Here is a 12,102-nt window from a genome sequence, read left to right as displayed (position 1 = left end):
CTGGGGTTTGTTTCAATCATATAGTTTAAAAATAATGCCCCAAATTTTCTTAGCATATATTTAAAATTGGTCATTACAGAAAAAGGAGAAAACTATAAATGAAATAAAAATCTTCTATGAGTTTCTGAATATTTGGAAGGATACACTTTGTATAGTAATGCATTTCAATGTCTCTAAATTAACATTCTTAAGCATAGTCAACTATTATTTAAAACATTTTAGATAACATTCCTTGTTTTGTGGGACTGTTAAATAGATTTATAATGTATAAATATTCCCCTACCTTTGGAAATTTGAGTTTTTTCCTAAAAATCGATGATTTTTTGCAAATTATTTTTGAGTTCAAATCTGTTCCCTTGGATAATGAAGCAAAAATTCCTGGTTACCTACCAAACACTCATTTTCATTTTCTTTTTTTTCTCCTTTTATTTTATTGTTTTTACATTTACTTAGATGTATATACATTGTTTGTGCCATCTCCGCCACCAACCCCTCACCTCCCCAACCCCCTACTCTCAGGCATAACCTGTTTTGCCCTCTTCTTCTCCAATTTTGTTGAAGAGAAAACGTAAGAGATTATAAGAAAGACGTATTGTTTTTGCTAGTTTGGGTTGACGATAGCTATATAGAAAGATTCCTAGCGTTGCTTCCATGCACTTGTGTATTGCAACCCACATTGGTTCATCTCTACCAGACCTCTTCGCTACTTTCTGGTCCCCTTCCCATAGTGACCTCTACCAATTTAAGATTACTTTAATCACTCCTCAACTGGTAGCACATCAACCACATTGAAGTTTTAGGTTTCCTTCCCTTTCCTTATTCCTCCCATGTGCATTCTCCCCTTAATGTGTGACCCATGTCCAATAATATTACTGCATTTGTTTTGAGTCTATAATCTGCATATGAGGGAGAACATATGATTTTTGGTCTTCTGAGCCTGGGTAACTTTGCTTAAGATGATGTTCTCTAGTTCTATCCATTTACTTGAGAATGATAAAATTTCATTCTTCTTTGTGGCTGAGTAAAATTCCAATATGTATAAATACATTTTTTTGATTCATTAGTTGGTTGTGGGACATTTGGTTGCTTCTATGGCTTGGCTATTGTGAATAGTGCTGCAATAAACACGGATGTGCAGGTGCTTTTGTGATAACTTGAGTCACATTCCTTTGGGTATATCCTTAGGAGTGGGATTGCTGGATCATATGGCAGATTCTTGTTTAGTTTTTTAAGAAGCCTCCATAGTGTTTTCCATAGTGGTTGTACTAGCTTACATTCCCACCAGCAGTGTATGAGAGTTCCTTTTTCCCCACATCCTCTCCAGCATTTGTTGTATATGTGACAAATCTATAGCAAAGATCATTTTTTTCAAGCTTAACAATAAAATCTCAATTTTATTTGGAATGAAAATGTCCAGCTAAGACATGTTTTGAACCCTCCTTTGCACATAACATTTTGCTGTTATTTTGGGATTTTTATGGCTGAAGTTAAACCTAATTGATACAGAAAGCTTCCCTGATGTAGAAGATATGAATATTGCAACATTCTTCCTTTGGTTAGAAAATATGAATATTTTAAGAATTCACCCTTCCTATGGCCAAATTGCTTTCCAAACAGCACTTTGTACTTCCAACAAAAAACGTAAAGTCAGATTCTGACCATCACATAGAACCCTTTTTAGTGGAGCATTATCAATGAAATAAGCTTAAAATAGAATCTTATTATAATTTTCATTTCATTTATTTGATTACTAGTAAGATTAAACATTTTCCATCAAATTCTAATTAGCTATTTGAAATTTTTTAATCATTAGGTTGTAGTTGTTAAGGCTTCCCACTGCCTAAAATGGTGCCTGTAAGCTCACCATCTCCCTTTTAGTGGATACAGTCTTTAGATCTGTCAGTACTTTCAGTTTCCTTACAGAGCCACTCTTTCCCTATAGTTTTTTTGCATATCTTTAGATTGCCTTTTCAAGCTCTCAGTGGACAATCTAATAACTTAGTTCCATAAATATTCTCCAAATCATTTCCTAATTGTCCTCATGTTTTATCTTCATACCCAGATCCAAAACTGTCTTAGCCCAAGAAGCAGGTTCCTAATAGGCAGGATCATGGAGGGACCCTGAATAAAGCAGTGAATCACAATGAATTAGTGCTGTTTAATATAGAAGTTACTTTGTCTACAGTTGTTAGGGAAATCAACATTTAGGGGCCATATGGTCTCACTTTTTAAACTGTTCAACTAACTCAGTTTTTAACTATTTAAATTGATATTACAATCAGTTTTTTCTGGGAGAGGGACTTGGTACTAATATCTGTGGAAAAATGACTAAAAAATTGCAGTCATGTACACATAATGATGTACAGGTCAATTATGGACTGCATATGCAAAGGTGGTCCCATAAGATTATATCACCAAGTTAGATTGCCATTTTCATTTTTGTATATACAATCTATGAATTTTACATGATGAAATCACCTAACAACACATTTTTCAAAACATATTCCAGTTGTTAAGCAGCACGTGGTTTCATTTGATTGACTCCACTAATTATTATTAAGCCAGGAGCAGATATAGTGTTCTGGTAGATACTAATTCTTCATAGAGAACACGTTTTTTATGGCCTAATATTACATGACTTTTGGAATTGTTCAAGTGTAAAAAAATTTACATGGTTGACTATTATTGTTCTATCTGAGAAAAATACCAAGGTTCAAAGGCCAGGAAATATTAGAGGGGTATCGGCTGTTATTTCAGATACTTTGTCTAAGAAGACCAGTTCCATCTTTCTTTTCTCTTCAGGTTAAAATAATAACAATTCAAAAATATCTTCAAAGCACAAGGCATCCATTTACAATATTTTCATATAATTGTTCATTGTAATAGTTTCCCTTACACAGAGAGAGAGAATTACAGAAGCTTAGGAAGGGACAAGTGACCTAAGGAAAGAGTACTGTGACACAGAATATGTGAGACCAATTCTTGCTGGTGTGAGTTACTTAACTTACTGAGCCTTAATCTTAATGTAGAATGGCACGCTATTGCCCACTTTGTAGATATTGTGTCTTGTACTATTGTTATCCATCACAATCTGAACAATATGTAAAACAGAGTTCATGTGAAGTGGGCAAAACCTAAGTTGCCTTAGATGTAATCAATAGAGCTGACTTGGATAGTTATTTAGAGATGTCCTACATGAGGGTTTCCAACCAAAGAATGAATGCTGTGTTGAAATCAGCCTAGGCTCTACTCCTCAAAGGGTGTAGCTCTTGCGTTTCCAGAGGAAGACTGATGTAATAATTCCATATAGGTAAGTGGTAGCCTCCAAATGGATCTCTTAAAATATTTTAGTTACTTGTTCTTGGCACATGATTTGTTTTCAGTATGAATGGAAGTGACCAGCTCCCTCACAAAGTGAAGCAAAGCTAAAGTTATTAATATGTATTTTATAACTGTAGTTCTTATCTGGGGGCATGCATTCAGGAAGCACAAATTGATTCATTTCAGTTATAATATCACTTAAATATGAAAATTGCTCCCCCTTTTGTTATGCTCTTGAGGGATTATCAGACCAGCTACTGCATTTGATATATCAGTGTGCAATGATAATAGTAGACCTGGAGTAAGCAAAATGTTCAACTAAATTTAAAGTTGTGACTTAAATTGATTAGTTTACATTTAATGTTCATCAGACCATTCATACTATTTCCTAATTTGATCCTCGCAAGAACCTTAAGAAGTACATGCAGTCATTATTAACCTTTCTTTTTATGTGTTTAGTGCAATACTTGAAAAATAATCAAGCCTTAATATGTGTCATATATAAATCCTATTTTATTTTGAAGGAAAATGAGACTAAAATGTAAGGCTATTTATTCGTGGTCACACATATTGACATATTAGTTCATGGTAGACCAAGGACTTAAGCAAATATGTTAACTCTTTATTTGATCATTTGTCAAAAAATTTAATTAAAAAAATTTTATTGGTCAGCTAGCAAAAATGAACTTCCACTTCCAGGCATGAAGCACCCGGTAATTTAGGGCACACTGAGAAGAAAAGCTGGAAAAATACAGAAATAAATCTGCTTGAAATAGGGTTGCCAGATAAAATATAGGACACACAGTTAAAATGGAGTTTCAGATAAATAGGGAATAAAATTTTAGAGTAAGTATGTCACAATTAAAACATGAGATATACTTATATTAAAAATATTGTTCTTTGCTTATCTTAAATTCAAATTTAAGTAAATATCTTATAATTTTCCACCTAAATCTGGAAACCTTAGTCTGAAGGCATCAGAGACCTGACAAGGCAGTGGAAAATAAAATAATGAGGTCAAGATTCAGAAGATAAAACTCAAAAGTGAGCCCAAGCTTTTGTTTCCCCAAGGATGCCTGTGTTGATTTGAAAAAAAGAAAAAGAAGAAAAAAAGAAGCTTCTGAGAGGCTGGGAAGCTGAAATGAGCCTTTGGTAGTCTTGCAGAGCTAATGATAAGATTTAAGAATCCAGGCCTGCCAAAGAGAAGGACTTTGGCAAATCCCGCATGATCTGAATAGCTGAATGGATTTACTATTTGCAAGTATACCATCCCTAACCTTTTAAATTATCTCAAGTGTTAAAATTCAATTGAGGTTATTCTACATTTTTAGAAACAGGTCAGAAGGAAATGTGACTACCTTAGGAGGAAAATAACATCATCTTAAGCCTCAAATCATTTCTTCAAATTTTCACCTACAACATGTAGTTCTCTATTAAAATTGATGAGGGAGATGCAAAGACAAAACAATGTAAAAAAATAAATAAATAACAGAGCAACAATGAGCAATGTAAGCAGAGGCAAAGAGCTTCCAGATACTGGAGTCATAGGATTAGGTTTTACCAAACAGACAAAAATAAATAAATAAATAAAAGGCAAGGTTGAAATATCAGCAAAGAATGAAGTTTGTAAAAAGAAGCAACAAATTTTGAACACAAAAATCTTTGGAAAAAGCTATAATTTTGAGATACAGAACTGAATGGATAGGATTAACAGAAGACAAGAAGAAAATTTAGGTAACTGGAACATAGGTCAAAAAAGTCCAGAATGAAGCACACTGAGAAAAAGAATGGAAGATATAGAAGAGAGAGTAAGAAGCACCTGAATACTAGCTGATCTAAAACACGTGCAACTAGAATCTAAAAGGAGAGAAGAGAGACTATGTTACTAAATATAAAACTTCTCCAAAAGTAATGAAAGACATCAAGGTATAGATTAAAAATTCCTATGAATCAAAAAAGAACAAAACAGCAAGACATCACAGTAAAACTGAAAAAGAAGAGAAAGACAGAGCATCATTAGATAATGAAGGGAAGAGCTAGATAAAGGATAAACTGACAGATGATTTTACAACATAAACCAAAAAATGGAAGACAAAAGAATGAGAACTTTAAAGTGATGAAAGAAGATACTTTCAGCATAGAATTGTGATGTCAATAAAAGTAATCATTTAGAATAACATGATTTTCTCAAACTGCTGCCTGGACATTGCAAAGGTTGCCAGCATGATGAACGTTCATGAGAAGGTTTTTACCCACCTACATGTTACAGTATCTGCAAGGCAGAAATACTCAGCTCCTATGAACCAACATGAGCTCAGAATTGGTGAATCAGAAAGGCATCAGTCAACACAGTGGAGAGGTGCCTTCCATTGGAAAGTCACTTATCTGTGCAGAAAGAATTAAATTATAATTATCTATGCAGTAACATTCTTTAGGAAGAAAGCATCAATCTACCAATATTTCATTAACAAAATAAAGTGAGGGAGATATAATCCACATCCTCAAAATCCATGAAAAGCAATTTTAACTCCAGAAGCCATAATCCCTTTTGAAGAGTCAGCCTCAATAGTTATCTAGAAGGAGTTAATAGAAAGGGTGATATAAAAAAATCAGGAAGCAATGGAAAAATAAGATATAAATTAAATTAAATGTAAAAGATATTTAGTTTCAGCAAGAGGAAATAACAGGAGCAGCACTTTTGGAGAAATAACCTTGTATAAAACCTTAAGTCCTTTCAGTCTATCCTACACACAATATATTCATCTGTATTTTTAATAAAAATATAAATTAAGTGGATTTTAAGAAATAAGCAGCTTAGAGAACTGCTGTGACTTCTGATTAAACAAAAAGGAAGGGTTGAAGGGCTTCCAAATAAATGGCAATAAATGGAATTAAGGTCTGTTAACAAGGCATCAGCTATAGATTGGATCTTAATTGTCCCCCAAAGGCCTGAGTGTTAAAGGCTTGGTCCCAATCTTGGCAAAAATGGAAGGTGGTGGAAACTTTAAATGGGGGGGCAGCCACTGAGAAGGAAGTTAGATCACTGGGTGGGGTGCCCTCTTGAAGAAGATAGTGGGACTTGAGCCTCTTCTCTTCCTCTCTCTTTAATTTCTTGGCCACTATGAGGTGAGCTGGTTGCTCTCCCATGTGCTCCTGCCATGATGCACTGCCTTTCTACAAACACAAACTGGGTCAGGTGATCATAAATGAAAACCTCTGCAATTGTGAGCCACGATAAACCTTTCCTCCTTATAAGTTGATTGCCTCTGGTATTTGATATAGTAATGGAAAGCTAACACAACATGTAATCTTGGAAATTCCACTACTAATGTAAAAATTTAGCATTGGAAATTTTATTTTAATTTAAAACTGACATTATCTGTCAGGCCTCATTAATGTATAATTCTAAAGCTTCTCTTACATGGGGCTAGGGTTTGAACCACACCAGAATGAAGAATAATTACCTCTTACACCACATTTAATTTTAGCAGCTCATATCTAAGAACTCATTCAAAAGAAGAAACTAATATATTTTAAGACCATATTAATTTGACCAAAGCAACAGCAATGACAACAACCAAAATCTTGTTCTACTATCATTTATTACTCAAATAATATTTTTGTAATAAAATTATTATTAAAGTAATATATGGATGTCATAAAAATAGTCTTACTGTGTTATATAATATATAGATTTGTCAAAATTTGGTAACAATATCATCTTGGATTTGTACTTCTGAAAGTTTTTGATTTAGAATGCTGATGTAGGGCCTGACCATGTTAAATTTAAATTACATTAAATTAAATTACAAAATAACTGAAAATTAAGTGACAATTATTGAATAACCAGAGATGATTACATCTTTGTGTATTTCATATTTGTCTAACTTACAAAAATTGCCATCTGATAGTTATAATTAATAGCTAATCATGAGTTATCTGTTTATTTGAATGAAAGATGGATTAATTCAGCTTCTTTTTTGAAATAATTGTGAAAAGTTCCCTTTTTTACATGAAGAACTGTATGTTATTTGATTAATCTCCTGTGCTAGTGATGTTAATATGGCAAATGTGTTCAAAATAAAACATTATGTGAAATGACAATGGGACTTTAATTTATGGAAAATATTTATTTCAGGTGCCAGAGGGCCAGTCCCAACTCAAAAACAATCTAATAAATGTATTTTGTTTCCTATTTCAGTGCTGATTGCTGTCACCCCTCCCTAGCCCTCAGACAGTTTCTGATCTCTGGGGTCATTATAACTGGAGTTAAAAGATAATTAGACTTTCTCTTGCTGCTAGGATAGAGCAATTGTAGCAAATTAATGTTTCATTCGCTAACTAGATAAGCTAATTTTAAAACAAAATGTTTAAAGTCTCTGTAAAGCAGTGGAAATGATAAGGTCTAGAAATTCTGGAAAGGGTTTGAGCTCATAACTTCCAGTCCCTTTCCCTAGGAGTCGACTATGTGGGCCACTATGACAACTAGCTGATTTTCCCATAGACACCTGTCAAATCCTGATGTTTTGAGGGAAAAAGACTAAAGATCTAATCATGAAAATATCTGAAAAGTAGAAGCAAATTTTTTCAGCTCCTGATATTGAGGGGATCTGGCAAGGAGGGGGCACCTGAAAAAGCCCTCAGTTTCCTCTGAAAGCCCTAGAGAGGAGTCCCTATGGATATGGGTGAGCCAGAGTGAGACTGAGACTTACCAAACCTGGACTACACCTCATTTGGCTCACCCTCTTATTAGACTTAGGCTGTTAGTACCTCTACTACATAGCTGAGAAAGCAGCAAACTCTCTGCTATGGTATGGATATGGTTTAAGCATGTCCTCCAAAGGTTCATGTGTTGGAGGCTTTATCCCCATAATGTTGGTATTTGTAGATGGTATGGAACATTTATAAGATGAGGCCTGGTGAGACATCCTTAGGTCAATTGGGGGAATATCCTCACAATAGATTGCCAGACACCAGTTATTCTCCAGTTTCTTGCTTTGGGTTGTGGTCTCTCACTCCTGAATGCATTCCCACCATGATGCTTGTAAGCCCTCACAAGACATTAAACTATTGGGGATGACTGATCATAGACTTTCAGCCTTTAAAACTGTGAGCCAAATAATTTTTTTTCTTTAGAGAGTTAGCCTGTCTCAGGTATCTTGCTATAGTAATGAAAAACTAATATACCTTGTTTGGGGGAAGATGCCATTATCTACATTACCTGTAATATTTCACACCCAATATGTGGCAATTGATAGGAAATTACCAAGTATAGCAACAGACAGAATCAAATGACTGAAAACAAGAAAGAAAATGGACACAGGATTTTGAAGTCATCAGGCAAAAACTTTTAAAGAAACTATAATTTATACATACAGAAAATGGGTAAGTGTTGACTTGAACAGAAATTTAGAACCAATAGAAAAGAATCAAATGAGAATTTAATTACCAAAAAAACAGAATAGCTGAAATCAAGGACTTGGTATGTGATTGGCAGCAGATCAGACAGGGCAGAAAAAGAGTTATTCAGTAGAAGATGAGTCAATAGAAAATGTACAGATTAATGAAGTAAGAGGAAAAACCAGTGTGGAAAATGCAAAAGAGGTCCAAAAGGACATATGGACACAGTTGAATGGCCTATGTAACTGGACATTCAGAGAATGGCATAAAGGCAACTTTTGAGGAAGCTTCAGGATAAAGGCAAAAATCACTTCTAAATACACTATGATTAAACTTCTAAAATCAAAGATGAAAAAAAGCTATTGAAAGCACCTTAGGGAAATACATTATCTTCAAAAGAATGATAAAAAGATCGTTGACTTTTCAGAAGAGAGAGAAATGATGTTTCTAAGTCTTAATGAGTATAATAACTAACTTAAATTTCTATATGTGAAGTAATGATGTTTTCAGACAAACAGAAACCAAGAGGATTTATCATCCATAGGCTTCACTGAAAGGCACAAGCACTGGAGCTCTCTTTTCAGGAGACTGATCTCAGACAGAAACGCAGATGTGTGAGAAGGATGAAGAGACAGAATGGGTTAAACTGGGATGAAGCTCTGTTTCTTGATTTGGGTGCTGTTTACATGGAAAAATTCCCTTTCTGAAAATTCATAAGCTCTGCATTTAAATTTGTGTACTTTTCTATGTGTATGTTGTGCTTCAACTAAGAATTTCACCAAAATAAAGCAAAATAAAAACTGCTTAGAGGAAAATCTGCACTCTTGTTGCATACATTAGAGAAGAATGCTGAAACCCAATGAGCTAAGCAGCAATCTTGAGAAATTAGGAAAAGAACAACAAAATAAAAGAACAACCACGGAAAGTAGGAAGAAGGAAATAATCCAAAATAGAAATAAGAACAGAAAGTAATTAAACAGGAAGAAAACATATAGAAGATCAAGAAAACCAAAAGTTGGGTCTTTGAAAAGAGTATTAAAATAAAAAATCCCTAGTGAAGGATATTTAAGGCACAAGTAACAAGTATGAGAAATGGAAAGGGAAATCACAGAGCCACTAACACTATTGTCCTCTATCCTCAGCTGGATGCAAACAGCTGAGTTCTCTCTAAACCTCTCCTTGGCTTCAGGCAGGAAAAGGGGATCCTGAGAGCTTCTCCAAAGCCAGAGACAGGAATGTCAGTAACACTATCATAGTCCTAGTGCCTTCTATGTCAGAGAAGTGTTTAATCCTGGATTACTTGTAGGAGGCCCGTGCATTTCGGTCCAAGTATAGGAAAAGTGTCTTGGATGGTCAAATGATAGAATACTGACTTTTCTGGAACTGAGACAAACACATAAACTAGAACATGTTAGAACTGAGAGACTCCATCGTATTGAAGTGCTCAGAAGACAGAAGGAAGAACAGCTACTGGCATGGAGGGAGAAGAACCAGATGGTGACTTTTCCTCACATCTTATGTTGATTACTAATGTCTTCAGCCAGTTCTTGACCTGCTGGAGGTGTTCCAGATGTCTTTCTGGGAAGTATCTACGTTTCTTAGATATTAACTAACTTTTTCCAAGTTAGTGCTGCTCAGAAGTACAAGAATATATTGGGATAAAGGTATGAAGGTATGAATGGCAGCGTTTGTGTGTGTGTGTATATGTTTGTGTATTTGTGTGTGTGTGTGTGTGTGTGTGTGTGTGTAGAGGAGAATAAATTTCAATGTGACCTTTCAAATGAAGGGTTTATTGTCAGGGAGAGAATTTTGAGTCTTGCTTCTAAAACTTTATCAAAGGGAGAATCGTGAATGGAATCAGGTGGCTTCTTCAAAAGATTTAACAGATAAACAGAGTTCATGGTGAAGAAGGGTAGAGCTCAAACCTATGACTATTCTGGAGGTTGAGAGGGTTGTGACAATTCCTTGGGCTACCTGGTTTTGTCCTTGACCACACACAGGTCTTCCAGGTGGTAGTACAATACAGGTGTCATTTCTGAATTGTAATCACCAGCATTACTGTGACCTTATTCAACAGGGTTTATGTGGTGTTAATTTCAGGGGCACTGACACACAAGCCGATGGGACTGCCTGTTCTGGAGGTGAGTAACACTGAGAACCGTGTTTTCATCTTAGGAATAAGCTGCACAACAAGATGCTTGACAGGTACAGAGAGTGATAAGCTTCCCTGGCAAGGAGCAACAGGAACCCACACCAGTGGAAAAGGCTTCTCCATCCCTCAGTTTCCCTTTTCATGTCAGAGTGAGTCTCCTCTGCCCTGACCAACTGTACCTTGAACTTTCAGAGACACTATTAAACTTACTCATCTATTTGATGCAGTCAGCTGCAGGTAAGACTAAATGGTCTTCTGAAAAAGGAATCTTTCTGGAAAGGAATATTTAAGTCTGTTGCTCCTGACCTCAGGAAAGCTCATCTACCAGTTTTGGATCCCTGGTACTTAGAGCATGGTAAATCAAAGCACAAATAATGATGCCAAGCCATCTGATACACTGCATATTGATCAGGCAGTTGCTTTCCCCTGTCATAGTTGATTCAGACCTAGGACACAGTAGCTGGATGCTGGGTCCCTCTACCCTGCTGGCACTGAAAAAGCAGCTTTTGTGGCAAGCAACTTCTCTCAAAAAGAAGGTGCGAGATTTCAAGAAAAAAATAGTATTTGTAAGTCTAGAATTTGTGAGAATTGTTGCCCCTTGGGAAAAGCATGTCTGAGGCTGCAATGGAAAGCCATCCAGGAAGAGTTTCTATAGACACTGATGCTGTGATGTACCAGATTAAGGTCAGGCTGTGGGAAACAAAGATGAGGAATGAATTATGCAAACCGTCCCATACAATCTGAGAACAGTACTTGCCTTTCCCTAGCATGTTGTACAGGCCAATTGAATGATTTGGACATTTCACTCTGGGGCTCTCAAACACATCTTTTTCTGGGTAGACTAGAGGATGGTTATATATTATATGACTAAGAACTGTCTTGCGTGGAAGTGTGTAGGTCAGAGAGGTGACAGAAGCGCTTACCTAGAATCCCAGGTACTTGGGAGGCAGAGGCAGGAGAATCACACATTCAAGACTAATCTTGGCAAAGCTAGTAACGCCCTATCTCAGAAACAAGATACAAACAAAAGTGTTGGAGTACTTTCTCATGAGGTCCTGGGTTTAATTTAGTTCCCAGAACTAAAAAAAGAAAGAAAAAGAAAAAAAAATGGAGAACAGTCCTAAATCAGACACAAATATCCCAATGCTGACTATTTCCTTACCCTCTAGATAGCAGAAATCACAGGCTTTTAAAGGTTCCACCTCAAATACACCTCAAATTATCACTGT

The 12,102-nt window shown here is 35.6% G+C and overlaps 1 protein-coding gene across 14 annotated transcripts in view; it reads right to left on the bottom strand.

Moving 5' to 3' along the window:
- The window catches only part of Hecw1 (HECT, C2 and WW domain containing E3 ubiquitin protein ligase 1), a 419,560-nt gene that overhangs the window by 197,306 nt on the left and 210,152 nt on the right, over positions 1-12,102 (bottom strand). The gene's annotated exons all lie outside the window — the stretch shown is intronic.

The sequence above is a fragment of the Castor canadensis genome, chromosome 2 (genome assembly GCF_047511655.1).
Source record: "Castor canadensis chromosome 2, mCasCan1.hap1v2, whole genome shotgun sequence".
Taxonomy (NCBI): Eukaryota; Metazoa; Chordata; class Mammalia; order Rodentia; family Castoridae; genus Castor; species Castor canadensis.
This window is presented reverse-complemented; position numbering and strand designations above follow the sequence as displayed.